Here is a 17381-nt window from a genome sequence, read left to right as displayed (position 1 = left end):
ATAGAGAGGACCCATCTTTACCCTACCTGGTGGCAGGGCAGCAGTAGCACACAAACCTCAGCTTTCCAGCCAGGCAGACATACACAGCCACCCAGCTGTTCCTTTTTGTCTGCAGGCTCCTGACGCCGGGGCTACATTCCCAAACTTTGTCTGTGCTAAAGGTGACAAAGAGAACCCTGTCAGGAACTCCCCTCAGACAGGTGCTTAGTTCTGACAGTTTTCCTGGGGAGGCAAGCAAATCCAAATGAGCCTGACAATATCACAGAATCTCAAACAGTTTGGGTTGGAAGGGACCTTAAACCCTTTCAGTTCCTCTGCTCTGCCATGGGCAGGGACGCCTTCCATTATCCCAGGGTGCTCCAAGCCCCAAAATCCAACCTGGCCTTGGACATTTTCAGGGATCCAGGGGCAGCCACAGCTGCTCTGAGCATCCTGTGCCAGGGCCTCACCACCCTCACATTCCTTCCCGATATCCCATCCATCCCTGGCCTCTGATAGTAGGAAGCCATTCCCTGTGTTCTGTCCCTCCATCCCTTGTCCCCAGTCCCTCTCCAGCTCTCCTGGAGCCACTTTAAGCCCTGGAAGGGGCTCTGAGCTCTCCCTGGAGCCTTCTCTTCTCCAGGTGAACATTGCCAGTTCTTGGAGCAACTCCATGGCCTCCTCTGGACTCACTCCCACAGCTCCAGGTCCTGCTGTGCTGCGGCACCAGAGCTCAATGCAGCTCTGCAGGTGGGATCTCACCTGAGTGGAGGAGAGGGGCAGAATGCCCTCTCAACCTGCTGCTCAGGTTCAGCTCAGGACCAGCTCAGCATACAGTTCTCTTTGTGGGCTGCAAGCACATCCATTCATCCTTCCCTGTCCTGGACCAGTACTGCATTTTCTTGTGCTTTGTATAAGCTGGTTTTGAAATTCCTGGTATTCTGATGTCTTTCTACTGCCCATTAACCTGTATCACTTTGGATTGTAATTTTTAAGTGCTGTGGTTTGAGCAAATGGTTTGATTTTCATCTTGCTGCTGTAAGGGAATGAGAAAACATCAGCAATTTCTCTGGGCAGATTTTCCCAACTCCAGGAAATGCTGTGACATGCTGTAGACTATTAATTCTTCAGACAATAAAGAGGATATTATACCCGGTCTGCTAAACTACATGTATTCCTGTGTCCAGGGGAGCCCTGTATTTCCAACAGCCTCTCCCAGTCCAGCACACTGATCCCAGGGCCCAGAGACTGCTCCTTCCTTCTCCCAGTCTGTTCCAGTGTTGGCAGGATGTGGAGCATTGCTCATGGGCAGGACTTCTTCTTGCACAGTCCCCTGAAGAAGCGTTCTCGTTCTCCAGGCACATTCCCAATGTGGATGAATGAACGATATCACTGTCCTGGAGAAATGCTGTGCATCCTGGCACCTTGCAAACTTTCTCATTAGGCTTGCTACCCAGAATTTTATTGGAACTCAGCATATGTCCTGCCTGCAATATTTTTGACCAGAACTGATATTTCAAATAGTTGCTGTCTTTAACATGCCATCTGCACTGTCTTCAGGGTCACACAGCACTTTATCTTCTTCCTTAGCAGATAGATGTAATTTACATAAGGAATTTATGTAAGGTCTATATAAGCAGACTCAAATTCATATTTATACTCTTTGGAGCACTTTTGCTACTAATATTTCACCTAACAGAAATTCAATTTTCTGCAAGGAAACCAAATCCAAGGTTAACCTAACAGTTAAACATGGTTTAAGCTAATTATTGGAGCTCAACATTCACACAGGGTAAATGCACCCATTGAAACAAAACTGTGCCAATTCACTGCAGCTGAACATGCACCCATTTATCCAAATAAATGCTAGAGATATCTTTCCAATGTGTCTGAAACAGCGAGAGGAGTAAACTAAGGATTAAATGTGGCTGCAAAACCTGACAATGAGTTGCTATCCACGATCCCTCATTAAAACTCCTGGAGAGCAAACCCCTGGCTTTGAGTTTCAAGAACCCTTGGAGAGAAAATTAGCTTCCCAAGTCAGCCAGAGAAGGATAATTTTTGTACAATAGGAGATATAATATCGTTATTAGTGTTGTAGAAGGATAAAGGAATAAATGTATATTGAGAATTATAGCAGCAATAGAAATGCTCAAGTGTGAAAGATCTCAAGGACGGTCTTTGGCTCAGGGGTTTTACCTGACACAGATCAGTCCCAAACTACTTTTCCCTGGCTATAGGAGCAAAGACCTGGATGTTCTTCTGAGTTAAAGCATTTTTGTATGTGTGAGATTTTACCTGACACAGATCAGTCCCAAACTACTTTTCCCTGGCTATAGGAGCAAAGACCTGAATGTTCTTCTGAGTTAAAGCATTTTTGTACGTGTGAGGGGTTGTGTATAAAGCTGATAGTTCAGCTTTATTTCAGTTTCAAATACAATTCATCAACTTAGTATTTTTCCACTTTGCCCTTATCTACTGATGACACCTTTAGAAGACCAGATTAGGTTCTGGCTACACATTCAGTACCGCAAAATCCATAACATCCTTTAGAATTTCCTACAGTTACTTAACCACTGAACATACTGATTCTGAACACAAAAGTTCCCATCCAGTTTGGATTTGCCACAGCAAAGAACTCCTTATCTCAGCTGATAAAATGCACTGAAAAAGATGGCTGAACACATACAAACTTCTTCCAAAAAATATCCCTGCAAATCTTTTTTTAGAGATTTTTTTTTTTTTGCAAAAGAAAAAATAGGAGATATATCACTGACACCTCTGAAAGAAGAAACAGAATGTCCAAAAAAGTGAAGTATAACCTTGCAAACAAAATTCAAGCAGAAATAATTCTTAACTGTAGGGCTGAACTATTTCCATAGGGTGAATGTTAAAAGACATGTGGAGGTCAAATGTATGACCAGAAGTGCCTGAAGAAGGCAAAAAAATTAAGTTAGTATTCTAGAGAAAACTGTAGAGAAATATGAAAAACCACTGCTCTAAGCTGTAAAATCTTCAGCAAGGATGCAGTAGGGTTTGAGCTTTGCTTCCACTGGGGGAAAAGGCTGAGGGATGATGCTTTGCCTAAGTTTGTAATCCAGTTATAGCATAGAGAGGGAAAGTGGGCTTCAGGGATTGCTTCCTCCTAGAAGCATTTAAATAGAAGCAGGTAAATATAATGTCAGAGCTTGTAGCTGTAACAGGCAGAGAGCTCCTGAAAATGACAGAAATGAGGAGCTGGATGCCAGTTGCCAGTTTTATTTTGAAATTATATCAGCTGCTGAAGTGTCTGGAGCCAAACGTTTAAACAAAAGGTCAGGCAGAAGGGGCTGGGTTCTGAGGATGCCCCACCACAGCTTGGCTTGCTCAGCACACAAACGTGGGCTCTCTGCCAAGCCAAGGGGGACACCTGAAAAGGTGAAGCACAAGCCCTGAGGCTTGCCTGGGGGCCAGTCTGAGCACAGCCAGAGCTGCTCTGACACCCTGAGCAGTCCTGCATGGAAGGAAGGAGGCTGATGTGCCCTGGACACCACGAGGCCCAGCACTTCTTGTGATATTCAAAAGCAAAAGGCAGGACTTTATTCCCAGTACATCATGAAAGGTGGGCTCTCTGCCAAGCCAAGGGGGACACCTGAAAAGGTGAAGCACAAGCCCTGAGGCTTGCCTGGGGGCCAGTCTGAGCACAGCCCACAGGCCAAGTCAGGCCTCCAGGGATGTGTCTGAACTCTGCCTGTTCATGGCAGGAGAGTCCCCAAAGATCCTCAGCAGCCACAGCTGCAAGCACAAGGCAGAAAAGACAGAGAGGTGATTCGCAGGGATGTGTCTGAACTCTGCCTGTTCATGGCAGGAGAGTCCCCAAAGACCCTCAGCAGCCACAGCTGCGAGCACAAGGCAGAAAAGAGAGACAGAGAGGTGATTCAAGGTGCTCTGTCAACAGCAGCCCTGACAAAGGACAGGTAAAGACTTCCCTAAAATCTGGCACTACAGGGAGTGCTCTGCTCCAGGGCACCCAGAAAAGCTTCAGTGGTGCTTGGAATGAGAGGTGGGTCAATGCCTCAGGCTGCTCCTGGCCAGCAGAGCAACACTCCTGCTAGAGCACAGCTGTGCCAGGAAACCCTGGGCCACAGAAATGCCATAAAGGTTGTTTACATATATCTGCAAAGCATCACTGTGCCTGATGGATGAACTTACCTCTCAGCCCTTTCACCTACCCTGAAGATAAGCTGCTAAATAATTTACTTTTGTGGAAACAATACATAGCTCAGTAGGAAGAAAACCCTGAAAATCAAGAGTATTCTTAGTGACATAAAACTTCTGTAAAGGACCCTTAGAAGCTACAAGCAAATTTGTTGTCTAAAAGAAAACACCATATATGTGTAGATGGAAGCAATTGGTGGATTTACCAGGTTTTGAAAACATCAGTTTTATAAAACTGATGAGGTAGCACAGCACTACTCTGTATGCTTAGCTTCCCCTGTTCCATGACCTCTCTTCTAATCTCATGGCAAACAGCTCAAAGGAGTTTACTTTCCTAATGCTCTACTTGTTCTCCCTTGATTCCTAATCCAAAAATTTTAGCAGCCAAACACGTTTAAACAATTGAATTTACAATGATGAACTTGCTTCACTTCTTAGGAAAATTTGTTGCTGTGATAAAATTTTACTCCTGTTAAGTTCACAGCAACATTGTTTTTATTTGGAGTTGTCAGACACTATTTTAATGTATTACACAATGTTACTACAACATAAGCTCAGAAGTTTTGTATATGATCAGATATTTCCCGTTTTTCCCCCAGCAAAAATTATTAGAAATGTTCAGATCTTTAAGTAACAGAAGCATTCAGCAAGTGTTAAGTTGTCTGGGAACTGAGAGTTCAGTGCAACATAATGTGGGTAATAATTGGCTTTATGGAAGTGGAAAAACAAGCTTACTGTTAAGGGATTTTAATGTTGGCACATACTTGGCATGCAAATAGAAATTAATGCACATTGTTAATTTGTCTGCTTCACCAATTGCTCCATGTTATTAAATCCTTCCCATTAAACAGACTCTGGCAGGCTTCTGAAAGTACTTCCATCCAAGGAAACTGTTATTAGATGGGTATTCTTGAGAAGGTTCCAGCAACATCTCAGCAACATTAGCAGTTCCAGAATATTTATGAGCATGTAACAACTCAGTGTTGGACACAGCTCCAGGTGCAATTAACATCCTCAGAACAGAAATTAAAATTGCAAAAGGTACCAGTGCATTGCTCAAGTGAAACAAGAACTCATACAGGTACTGCTGAAAAATTCCTTTTTCCTTCAAATGCTCCTCTCCACGGAAGAACTTCAGTGACCAGGAGGTAGGGTGACTTTATAGTCATAAAATATCATCATATTTCAGAGGCATGGTCCTGCACATCACAGACGTGATGTCAAATGGAGATTCTGGAATGTCATGCCAGCACTGCAGGGACACTGTCCTGGCTCCAATGGCAATGAATGGCTTTTCCTGCTGCAGGTACATTCAGCACCATGCACAGGGCTGTGTGCATGGGCTGGACAGAGAAGGGTATGTTTGTGTTTGGGAAAACACTGCAATGGCAACTTGTCCCTTAGATCTGTGTCAAAAACAAATGCTGAAGGCATGAATCTCTCTGATTGCTTGCTACAAAAGACACTGGATATAACTCTATAGCCCATGCATGTGCCACACACGCACAGCTCCAGTAATGCTGAAGGCATGAATCTCTCTGATTGCTTGCTACAAAAGACACTGGATATAACACTGATATAGCTGTCCCACACACGCACAGCTCCAGGATTGCTCCTGGTGGGAAGGAAATGTCCCCATGCAGGACATGCACAGAGGGTGGGGAGGTCAGAGAGATGGCAGAGTTGGGCCTGCTGAGCCTGAGGAGCAGCAGCAGGAGAGGACACTGCCCCAGCTCTGGCAGGTGACAGGCTGCAGGAATGAGCAGCTCTCCATGCCCAGGGTGGATGGCACATGAGCAAGAAGGGCCACAGGTACAGCTGCACAAGAATGAAGACAGATGCAAGGCAAAAGAAATTAAACACCTACAAAATTTCTAATATTAAGAACAGCAGAAGAATTCTCTTTGCCCAAAGGTAGTTGGTAGGAAGGAATAAATGTTTGGATCACTGATTTTTATCTCCTCTTTTTTGACCAACACACTGTTCAGTGATGTGCTGAGGCCTGAACAGCAAGCCCCAGCCAGAGTGCCCATGAATCCTGGGCACTGTGTGATTAACACCATCAGCATTATTTAGCCAAAATGAGATGAAAAAGACGCTTGTGCTAGCTCTGTATAACCTTGTGTAGTTATCTGCAAGAAAAGTAGCATTTTAAGAAACTTTCCCAACTGACATGAACAGAAGCAGTAATGTGCTGAGGCCTGAACAGCAAGCCCCAGCCAGAGTGCCCGTGAATCCTGGGCACTGTGTGATTGATACCATCAGCATTATTTCGCCAAAATGAGATGAAAAAGATGCTAATAAGGTCACTTCAACTCCCCAGAAACTTTCCCAACTGACATGAACAGAAGCTTGTTTGTAAGGTATTTTAGGGGAAAACCCACCCAGCCGAGGTCTGGGCCCTGGCTGGTTGGGAAGTGTGCCACCAGATCCAGGAGTTTCTGTGCTAAAATACAATAAGGTCACTTCAACTTCCCAATTTTGGCCTATAAAAGCTGGAACAACTTTCAGGGTGAATCTGGAGGTCTCACCTGTGGGTGGACACACTGGGCAAGAGTTTCCCAGTTGCTGGGAAGGGTTTTCCAGGTCCTCCCTGCAAAATGGGGCTCCCCAGACAACACGGACTCTGGATCATGGTGGAGTGTTTGGGTGATTAGTGTTATCTTAATCACTATTTTTTCTCTCATATAGTAATGATTAGGTGCATTACCTTGCTTACTTTTGCTTGTTGCTAAAGCCAAGCACGTCGTTTTTGTCAATGTATTATTTTGGTTTTGAGTTGCCTTTATATTCATAGCAAAATGAGACCATTCTTTCCATTGGTATCTGTGTTCTCCAAATCACCCCCATCAACTGGCAGAAGAGCAGGTTGTTTGTGCTTTGCTTGATGGTGTCTTTTCCTCTCCTCTTCCCTTGATTTGAAAGGTCACCTCAGACACACTGTGTCCCAACGTTTTTCCTGTTCTCCTTAGGTTTGGTTTTGTTACTATTTTTCAAAACAACATTTAATTATTTGGCCAAAAGCCCCAAGTTCCTTGACTAGACACCTGGTAATCCTTTCCATACATATTTTTCTGAGCCCACAAAATTATTATAGATGTTAAGATTCTAAAAGTTAAATAAAGAAATCAGTTCTCAGTATCTGATGAGAAGTGTTAGTGTGGTTATTGCCTTTGCTCAGCACTGCAGCTGATTTATTTATTCACACTGTGAGATGTTTTGTGAAATTAGCTTTATCTTTGTGTTATCATGCAAACCTTTTCATTTGTATACAAAGCATCTCCAAAACATTTTTCATTAGTTCCTCACAGCCCATTATTTTCTGCATGATTAATGACAGTTACATAAATATGGTGTTTTTCCCAAAACAGACGTGCTTTACTTCACTGTCTTGCTATCAAAAGACTATTGGCTTTAAAGCAGCTCTTTAATGCAATCACACAAAGGTGATATTCAGTATGCTTTCACATAATTCTTAAGTGTTATGAATCTGAGGAAGGTCTATATAGGCTATGCTAAGCAATTTTTATAGGAAATGACAAAAAACAAAATACAAGGAAAAAAGGCAAAAGCTGAGATATACAATAGGTGACAGGAGCAGTTTCTTCCTAGTCTATATTCTGTCCATTTGTTGTCTTATGCATGTCAAAAAACTAGTGGAAAGAGAAGCAGTTTTGCCTAATCACCAAAAGTACTTCTCCAAAATTAACGCCCTATTTAAGGAAAGAAAAAATGTTACTATCCAGATTTTATGTATTGCTAGCTCCAGGTATGAATTAAGGACCGTGTTTGAAGACCACACCACCTCTCAGGCAAGTCTTCAGTCAGTAAGGTCCAGAGAAGTCCTGGAATGACACTGCTCTGAAGGAAAGGAAAAGAAAAATTTATCTACTCCTCTCAAGCTGTTTCTTCCTGACCCAGACAGCTCAGGCAAGATGACAGATGTAAATCCACCACAGTCTTGCTGCTCCAGTACCAATTTCAATGTACAGCTCTGTACTAGCAGAGCTTACAAGTGAAAAGGTAACCAGTGACACTTCATGCCATGGATAAAAATAGAAAATAATGGGGAAAAAACACAGAGTAACTGTGAAAAAAAAAATTAAACATTTCAGAATTAATGACATGTAAAATAGAAGTTTTATAACTGATGTCACCCATTCAAACCCCTACAACTTGGCTGATACCTTCAAGGAGAGTCATCTTCCCAACAAAAAAAAAAGTCCAGCATGATTTTTGCTGTGACTTTCTAGTTCATCTATCAGAAATTCCATGTTGACTTTCTCAAAGGTAACAAAGAAGAAGGTAAAACTGGAAATAAGACCCTCAGTTAAAGATTTGGATCACTTCAAATAAATGAAAAATACTGCCCTTTCTCTGACATTTCACCAATGTCACTTCACATGTGGCAGCTGATGCCTTCTCCATGTAAACATTTCCCTTCCTATCCAAATTAATATTTTCAGATTAACCATGGCATAGATGGAAATGCTTGAGTTGGTTTCTTGCAGCTCAGGCACCAGAGACCGGGCAGGTAAGGAACTGACAGCACAACCAAGGGCTTCTGCTGAAAGACTGAAATTCCTTTAGGCAAAGCAGCAGCAGCAGCTTCCTTTGGGGGGAAGACAAGAAAAGAAGATGAGTACGCAGCAATTAAAACATCATTCCCTGGAAGATCAATGGGCCATACAAATGCAGGAAAGTAGCAGTGCTGCAACTGGGAGCAGTTTGTTAAGAAAGATTCAATTTCTCTCTCTGACTTTTAACCTTCTGCTAGATGATTCCTCAAGTTCCAGCCCTGGCACCCTGATTAAAGGAGATAATTTCAGATTTGTGGGCAGGGACTGCTGATGTGCTGTGGAACTGGATCAGCTTCCTGTGTGCTAAGGACTCCATGGGCAAGGGAAGGAGAAGTGACACCCATCAGTATTTGGGTAATTTTGGGTTAGTTTTCCATGAAGAATCTCCTACAACCTGTCATATGCCGCAGTTTGAGAACTGCTCCCAGTACATGCTGGCGACCATATATATGTGTACAAAATTAAAGATTATTTTACTTTTAATCAAAAGTAAAGGCCTAATTTGATGATACATTTGCATAGCATCTTTCATGCAAGGAATACATACAACATGTGAGAAAGCAATGCAATCCAATACTTCATTTCCCTATAATTCAGTACATATAGAAAAGCCCTGAGACATGCAATAAATGCCATACAATCCATGCTTTTCTTTGCATGCTTTTTTCCCCTTCTCATTTATTTACCTGTAAGAATTCTGTATCTCAGGACCAGAGCTTGTCATAGGAGAGAATTTCTATTCTATGAAAAAACCTTCCATTTCCAGATTTGCTTTGGCATACTCTTGCCATTTTTACAGAGCACTAAGTTTAAACCAGTGAAACAATCAGCAAGAAATGCTCTACTTTTTTTTTAGTAAAGATGCTTTCCTTCACTTTTCTGGGAACAAGTCACTCTCTCAGAGGATAAGAGTTATAATTAATATTTCATAATTTTATATAGAAGCCAACAGAAAATGAGAGCAGTGGGTTAGGGTGTGCAGTGGTGAGGGAGGGAATGCTGCTTTCTTTTTGAGGACTGCAGACTCACAAAGATTTTCAGCTGTTTTCCTTTTACATGATTTGCCTTTAGTTTCCTGGGGCAGGTTTGTAAAGGACACAGCTAATTAGGAACATCAGAGACTTCCTGAAATTGCCTCTTGACTTCAGTCAGTGAGGAGCTATTATTTACAGGATTTTCTGTTCTTTTTCAGCCACCAAGAACATTGCTCTAATTTCACTTCTCATCTACAACAAAGCTGCTGGGACCGAGTTTTAGGATGAGAAATAAAAGGAAATAAGTTACAAATATCATGCTTATTGACAAGCATGAAAAAAAGAAAAAAAAAGTAACAGCATGATTTAGAACTCTGTACTTTATACCTATTAAATATTTTCTTGCTGGGTTTTTTTGGTTTTGGTTTTTTGTGTTTTTTTGGGGGTGGTTTTGTGGTTTTTTTTGTTTTTTGTTTGGCTTTGGGGTTTGTTTGGTTGTTTTGTTGGGTTTTTTTGCTCCAGAACAAGAAAAAAAAAGACCTTTTAAATAGACAGTATAATATAAAATATAAATACTATAAACAACTGAAGAGAGCCCAGGGGACCACAGCAGATTTACAGGTGAATGGTAAGACTCTCAGAGGTAAAATTAACCCTTCACCTGCAGCAACCAGCAGAAAAACACTTATCTTGTAAAGGACACAGCTAATTAGGGACATCAGAGACTTCCTGAAATTGCCTCTTGACTTCAGTCAGTGAGGAGCTATTATTTACAGGATTTTCTGTTCTTTTTCAGCCACCAAGAACATTGCTCTAATTTCACTTCTCATCTACAACAAAGCTGCTGGGACCGAGTTTTAGGATGAGAAATAAAAGGAAATAAGTTACAAATATCATGCTTATTGACAAGTATGAAAAAAAGAAAAAAAAGTAACAGCATGATTTAGAACTCTGTACTTTATACCTATTAAATATTTTCTTGCTGGGTTTTTTTGGTTTTGGTTTTTTGTGTTTTTTTGGGGGTGGTTTTGTGGTTTTTTGTTTTTTTTTGTTTGGCTTTGGGGTTTGTTTTGTTGGGTTTTTTGCTCCAGAACAAGAAAAAAAAGACCTTTTAAATAGACGGCATAATATAAAATACTATAAACAACTGAAGAGAGCCCAGGGGACCACAGCAGATTTACAGGTGAATGGTAAGACTCTCAGAGGTAAAATTAACCCTTCACCTGCAGCAACCAGCAGAAAAACACTTATCTTTTTATTTTGGAAATTCAGTGAGTTCTGCACTAAGTCCTTGATCTGTCCCACAGGATGAGAAATCCCCAGCCTTGACCCAGCCATTGATCCAATGTGGAGAAAAGTGGGCTGGAACCAGGGGGCAGAGCTGGCACCTCCCTGCCTGGAGGAGGAACTGGCACACAAGGGAGCTCTGAGGGAGGGCACTGGTTTGTGCTGAGGCTTTGGAAAGAGTCGGGTTAATCACAAGGCAGCCCAAGAAACAAAGGCATGGAGAAAACACATCTTGAGCCGGAGCTGAATTACCCAGCCCTGTGCTGACACCTGCCTTCTGCCCTGTCAATTTGACAGAAAAGCAACATCAACATTGACATTCACCTGCTTATTTTATCATGTTCTTTCAGGAATTCCTTCTTGTTCTGGTTGTAGGAGTTATTAGAGTCCATGATGTGCGAAATTCCCCAGCCTGGTCTGAAATTGTCCTCTGGCACCCCTTCTTACTGCTGGAATTTGCAGTGTTTTTTGGTTTTTTAGCTCAAGCATCAGAGTCTGCCATATTCCATTCACTTTGCCTTTCATGCGCAGACACAGAGCCCCAGACAGCTGGGGGCCCTTTGGGAGAGATCTCCTCTGACAGGAAAAGCTTAAGGCAGAGCACTGAATTTCTTCTTAAAAACACAAAACAAGAGAGAAACAGATTCATTTCCTCTAGGTAATGTCAGGCTGCAGAATTTCTTTGACTGTATTTACAACACATGAATGTAAATAACCGTGTTCAACACTGTTTTCACTTTGCAAGAGGTGAGCTAAATAAGACCACAGAAGCCTTAATTTGGGCACAAAATACAATTTTTAGCACATCTCTTTTATTATATTTTCACCATTTCAGGGGATTATCTGTCTCCCCTTTGGGCCTCTGTCAAGTTTTGAGATGTCAGTGTGAAAGCAGCACATCATCAATCTCCCCCTAGGGCAGAGACCCACTCCAACCTTTATGCTGCCAAGGATGATGTTTGGAAATTTATGCTTTTAAGTACTAAAAATTGGTTCATTCCTAGGAGATAAAGCTTAGTTATTTGGTGGCATAATGTAACTCTAGATTTGGCATTACCTACAGAAACTCTAAGTTAGAAAAGACACAAACTTTTCAGATTTATGAGTGAGGAAAAAGAAAAACAAACTGAAATCCAAACCAAAAATGCTGGCAAAGGAGGAAATAATGGATGAACCACTTACCAAGCCTGTGCCTACAATGTCTGATGCCAGACTACCACAGGGAATTCATTTAGCTAAGTCTGACAAAGAGCAAACATTTACCATGTGACGTTCTATCCATGTGATATTTACCAGTATAAAAATTAATTACAAGTTGTCAAATTATCCTACATTTCCAGCAGTAAATCCTTCCTCCAGGTTAATGGCTCAAAGTAAAAGAGTGCACATGTTCAACCAGAGATGCTTCTGAGACTGACTTCCTACTGGATTGTTATTCCAGAACTCTTCTTCATCTGTGCTTCCATTCCACTAGCAGCATTCTCCTAGTGCACAATGCTATTAAAAATAATGGTTTAGAGCATCAATAATATATTAAAGATGGCCTCCTCAACATGGCTGTGGTGACAGCGTGATAAAATCCATCATTCTCTGAACATTTGCAGACATACTTCTTACAGTTAATGATGTGGCACAACTCCATCATCAAGAAATGAGGGAAACAGAAGTTGAAAGCAAAGAGAAAAACAAAGAGAAAACAAAAAGAAAAGCTTTAAACTGAGCCCAGGAAAAGTGCAAAGGATTCCAAAGTGTAGGGGCTGCTTAACTCCATACCCAAGCAGGGTGCAGGCTGCTTAACAGGAGATCCAGGTTTGTCATGGTAGACACCCTAACAAGAAGTTTGGCTTCAATCTTTACTTTAAAATCTATTGGGTAGCTCAACAGTATCTAAGGATCTGCATCATGGAGAGCACAGGATTTATGTCCCTAAGCTCCACCATCCTAAAATGAACCAGTAAGACTCAGTCACATACTTTGGCTTCCTAAATTGTCAGTGGACAGGGACAGGAGCCTCCAGAAAGACACACTGTATTTCTGAGCCCTGTGAAGGTAGAATTACTGACTGGAATATTATACTCTCTGATACAAAGAGATTTCTCAGTATCACCAGAGAATCATTAATGTGTTATTTTATGACTAATAAACACCCATTTCCCATCTATGCACACTAATTGAAAACTTTAATTGGCATTTCAAAGCCTACAGTTCCTTCACTTCACATTGTGAGTGGAACTACAGTTGCATACACAAAATGGGCATTTTCCTAGATCTGCTCATTAAGTAATGATTGCACAGAGTAAATGCTTATTCCCACGAAACTATAAGACATTTTTTCACCTTTTCCTCTGGTAATATTTAATGTTATTTTTATTAAGTCAATTGACAGAATATGGGCTTCTCTTCGCTCTGCTGTCCTTAAACTCCTCCGTACTCAGCTTCCCCTCCCAAAGGCAGCCCTGAGGAGGAGCCTGGAACAGTGCCCCTCCCAAAGGCAGCTCTTCCAGGGAGCACTCTGTGTGTGTCCCCTCCTGTAACACTGGCCTCACCAGCCACACAACAAAAGCAGTGGACTCCCAGACATGCAGCAAGGAAGGAACTGGACTATGGAAATTGGCAGTGGGCATCATCCACACCAAGAGGAAAAGTCCTTTTCCTGCTAACAGCCAGGAATGAAACAATTCAAAGGACTAGCCTAATTCAACACCTATTCCCACAGAATCCTGCAAGTAATGTAATTTCTGGTTTAATTCCTTTTCTACTCTGATTCCGGAGTTTCCATTCAAGTAACAATAAGGAAAACTTTTAAGATCTATTTATTTTCAACAGATAACAAAACTTGATCTTCATGAACTTCTACAGTCTGATAGTCATCAGGTGCCTCCAATTTTGGCATCACAACAGCAAGGAATTCCATCTTAGAAAGCAACTGAATTCCCTCTACTTGGAAACCTCAAATTAAGAAACCCCTACCTTTAGGTCATCTAAAATTGCAAATTATTTTTTAATTTTTTTCATAAAAAGAGCTTCATGCAAAGAGGTGGAGCTAGTAGCAGCCAATGATACAGCTGGATTAAGAAACTCGAAAGACCTTTTAAAAATTATTGAACATGTTAATGGTTCGTGTCAACATATCTGAAATGTTTTTTGTCTGGATCTAGTATTGTTGGAGATTTGACTGGCACTAGATTCATGCATATGCAAGAATGAGGAAATCTCAAATATTCCTACAGTGAAAACATTAGTGGAATAAGAACTGTGGCTAATCAGTCCTTTATTGGTATTAAAAGGAAATGTAAGCCTGGTCCAGTTACAATCCTCAGGTAAAACAGAGATTTCACTGTTCCAAAGAGACCATCTCTTTTTTATCAAGCTGTAGTAGTGCTACAAATTCCTTACATCTTGCACATGACTATTTTCATTTTTAGGGTTTCATGTCAGTATTACATTCATAGATCTCAATGTTCCAAAAGCAACAGAGATTGCATTGCATAGATTTAGCTTTGCACCACAGTAAGGATCTGATAGCACTGTTTAGTCACATTTACTTGAACTAATTTAACTTGGGTTTCCAGGGTTGTGTTTAAGCATCAGAAATTATCTTGAACAGACTGTGTGATGAGGATTAGCACTGCAGCAATTCAGAGAGCATTTCCTTTGGAAGAAGACATAGGCAAGAGAGAAATACTGTTTTAAAACTTTAAAAAATAATAAGCATGGTACCAGAGTTTACAATGTGCTATCTTTCTTAGGTTCAAAGAAAGAGATATGAGATTGTTCTTTAGTTCTTCCATTTGTAAGAGCAGACCTGTGAGCTGTGTGGTTTTATCCAAGCACCTGATATTCAGCTGTATGTGACTTACAGTGATAAAAAGAGCCATTAACTTCAAATACAGTTTGCTCTTCCTGAGAGTTTCAGCTGAAAACTCCTACAATACAAGAGATAACTGCATGATGATGACTTGGTAGCTCCAATATATCTTTTTATAGTAGAATATCAAACAATAAGTTAAAATTCAAGAGTGTATTCAAACCCATCTTAATTTCAAGATAGATCTCACAACATTTTGTCAGCATAAGGGCACAGAGAAGATGTAGCTCAGCCACTTTTTCCAGACAAATAACACAATTGCCTTTTCTCTTTTTGTTGTCTGCAACAGCAGAAGTTGTCCTGTAAAGCAGAAAAATACAACCCTGCCTCTGGACTCCTGGAAAAGCTGAAACTGCTGAGCCAGCCCATGCCCAGCCATCATGGTGGAGCTCCCCAGGGACACTCCATACACGTGTGCTCAGTAAATCCCAGTGCACAGGCTGCTGCCACCTCCAGAAAACATAACACAAGGCCATATCCTCATGCTCTAAGTTCACACACTAGTTTTAATAGATAAGCACATAAGGAGTAACAACAAACTTGTCAAAGGAAAAACTCTGGAAGAACAGTCAATAAAACCAATACCAAAACTAGTTTGCAAACATGACGGGCTTGAATGACTGCAAAAAAAAAAAATTATTATAGGACCTAGCTGTATAAAACAACCAAGTTAGTATGCATGTGGATCACTGTTTAAAAATGTGGACATTGATTTTGGCTGTGGATATTTTTATGCAAATATTAGTAAAATATGCTAGAACTTACAGCATGCTGTGTAGCCACATGGTCCTTTCCCTCCAATAATTTTCTTACCTGTAACATTCACTGGGATCTCCTAAAGAGCCAGAATAAATACAGATACATTTCCTGAAACAAACATCATTACATCTGTACTGCTGGAGTTTTGCAGAGATCAGTCACAAGAGAGCTGCCAAGCAGAAGAGTGTCTGGCTGCCCAGGTTCTAACTGAATTATTTTTCAAAATACCTCACTCTTTGAAGGGCTGCAAATTTTATTCAAATTCTCATAGGAAGAGGATTTCTTTGAAAGATTCCTGTTGTTCTGGAGAACCAGAATTAGGGAAGAACTCTCTTTCAGGTTCTTTTGGTTTTTTTTTCTCTCAGGGTAGTATGAGATTGTGAATAATAACAGGAGGAAGTGAAAAAGAAATATGATATTCCAAATTTTCAGAGTCAGGTTTGATTTTCATTTTCTCTATGGATTTACACAGAAATTTACATGAGTCAAATTTCATTTAACTTACTAACAGGGTTATAGTATATAGTATATCACAAGGTATTCCCTTGCAATTCCAAGTTACAAATTAGTCCTTCCATTATTTCCATGTCCTACTTATGACGGTGTATTCAAAGTATCTGTGGTGTCCTACATCAAAACAGAGCCAAAATTGCACCTGACACAACCCAGCAGTTTGTGAAAGAAAGGCAGAATCTAATACCCAAGATCCCAAGGTGATGGGCAGAATCAGTGTTGTATCTCTAACGCCTCATTTAAAAGTATTTCATCTTCTAAATTTTGCTACTTTGCAAAGAAACCAATTCAATTTACATTCTTCTTTAAAAAAAATATTTAATCACTATTTAACAACTTACAAATGTCTACTGACTTGCTAAGACATTTGTTATAGTCTCCATAATTATCTACTCACAATATTTTGTCTTTCCTCGAGATCCACATCTACTCCCATCTTATTGCTGTTTCCCTGGGCTGTCAATTTGTTCAGTCACATGTTCTTCCATAACACTTTTCCTTTAGTCCTTTCCCTATCCAGAAATGTGCTGCAAGGAAAAAGCAGGAAGCTGTAGGAAAAGCAAATTAAATTATTAACCTATTAAAACAATGCAGCTTCAGACAGCTGAAGAACAAGCACAATAAAATAAACAGCTATGATATAAATTTGCTGGGAGCTCTTACATTTTCTGAGCACTGCAAGCATGGAACAATCACAAATGAAGATTAATCCTAAGATTTTTGGGATCATCTGAACCTCCAGTCTGTTCCTGCAGTTTTTCTCTCCAGCTGGCTGGAAGCGAACCTTGGGTGAAAACCCCTGTTTATCTGCACAGAAAATGGAGAGCTTGAGAACAGAAAAAATACCTGGTAAGGACAAAGTCAAAAAAAGGAATGAAGGTGATGATTGTGTGCTCTTCAGGCCACATTGCCACAGGTCCTGTCCCAGGTGGGCTCCATCTCAAGTGTCCCCCTCTCAAGGTGACTGCACACACACAGAGCTTTCCACAAGGAGAGAAAGCCTGCCTGCACTGAGGGCCTCAAGCAATCACCACACATTTTTTTAGTGAGCAGAAAGAAAAATATCTGCAACTCCAAGCCACTGGCAGTGACTTTCAGCTTGGCCTGGCCTGATCCTGTACCCTTGGAGAGGAGCTGCAGCAGCTTGACACTGTCTGCTGGCACTGCCCTGTGCACTGACAGGGATTTTTTTCAGCAGGAGGAATTCTAAGTGAATGTTGAGAG

General features: G+C 41.1%; 1 long non-coding RNA gene across 1 annotated transcript; it reads right to left on the bottom strand.

The window, feature by feature from the left end:
• Positions 1 to 8649: 8649 nt before the first annotated feature.
• LOC120507226 lies at positions 8650 to 16959 on the bottom strand. The gene is made up of 3 exons (XR_005628700.1): positions 16821 to 16959; positions 16555 to 16705; positions 8650 to 8788 (listed from the first exon to the last, which is right to left on the bottom strand). It is a non-coding gene; the product is annotated as an uncharacterized LOC120507226 (long non-coding RNA).
• Positions 16960 to 17381: the final 422 nt, after the last annotated feature.

This window comes from Passer montanus, unplaced genomic scaffold (genome assembly GCF_014805655.1).
Source record: "Passer montanus isolate IOZ18808 unplaced genomic scaffold, ASM1480565v1 scaffold42, whole genome shotgun sequence".
In the NCBI taxonomy this organism is placed as follows: domain Eukaryota; kingdom Metazoa; phylum Chordata; class Aves; order Passeriformes; family Passeridae; genus Passer; species Passer montanus.
Note: the sequence above shows the minus strand (reverse complement) of the source record. Positions and strands in the feature narration are given on the sequence as shown.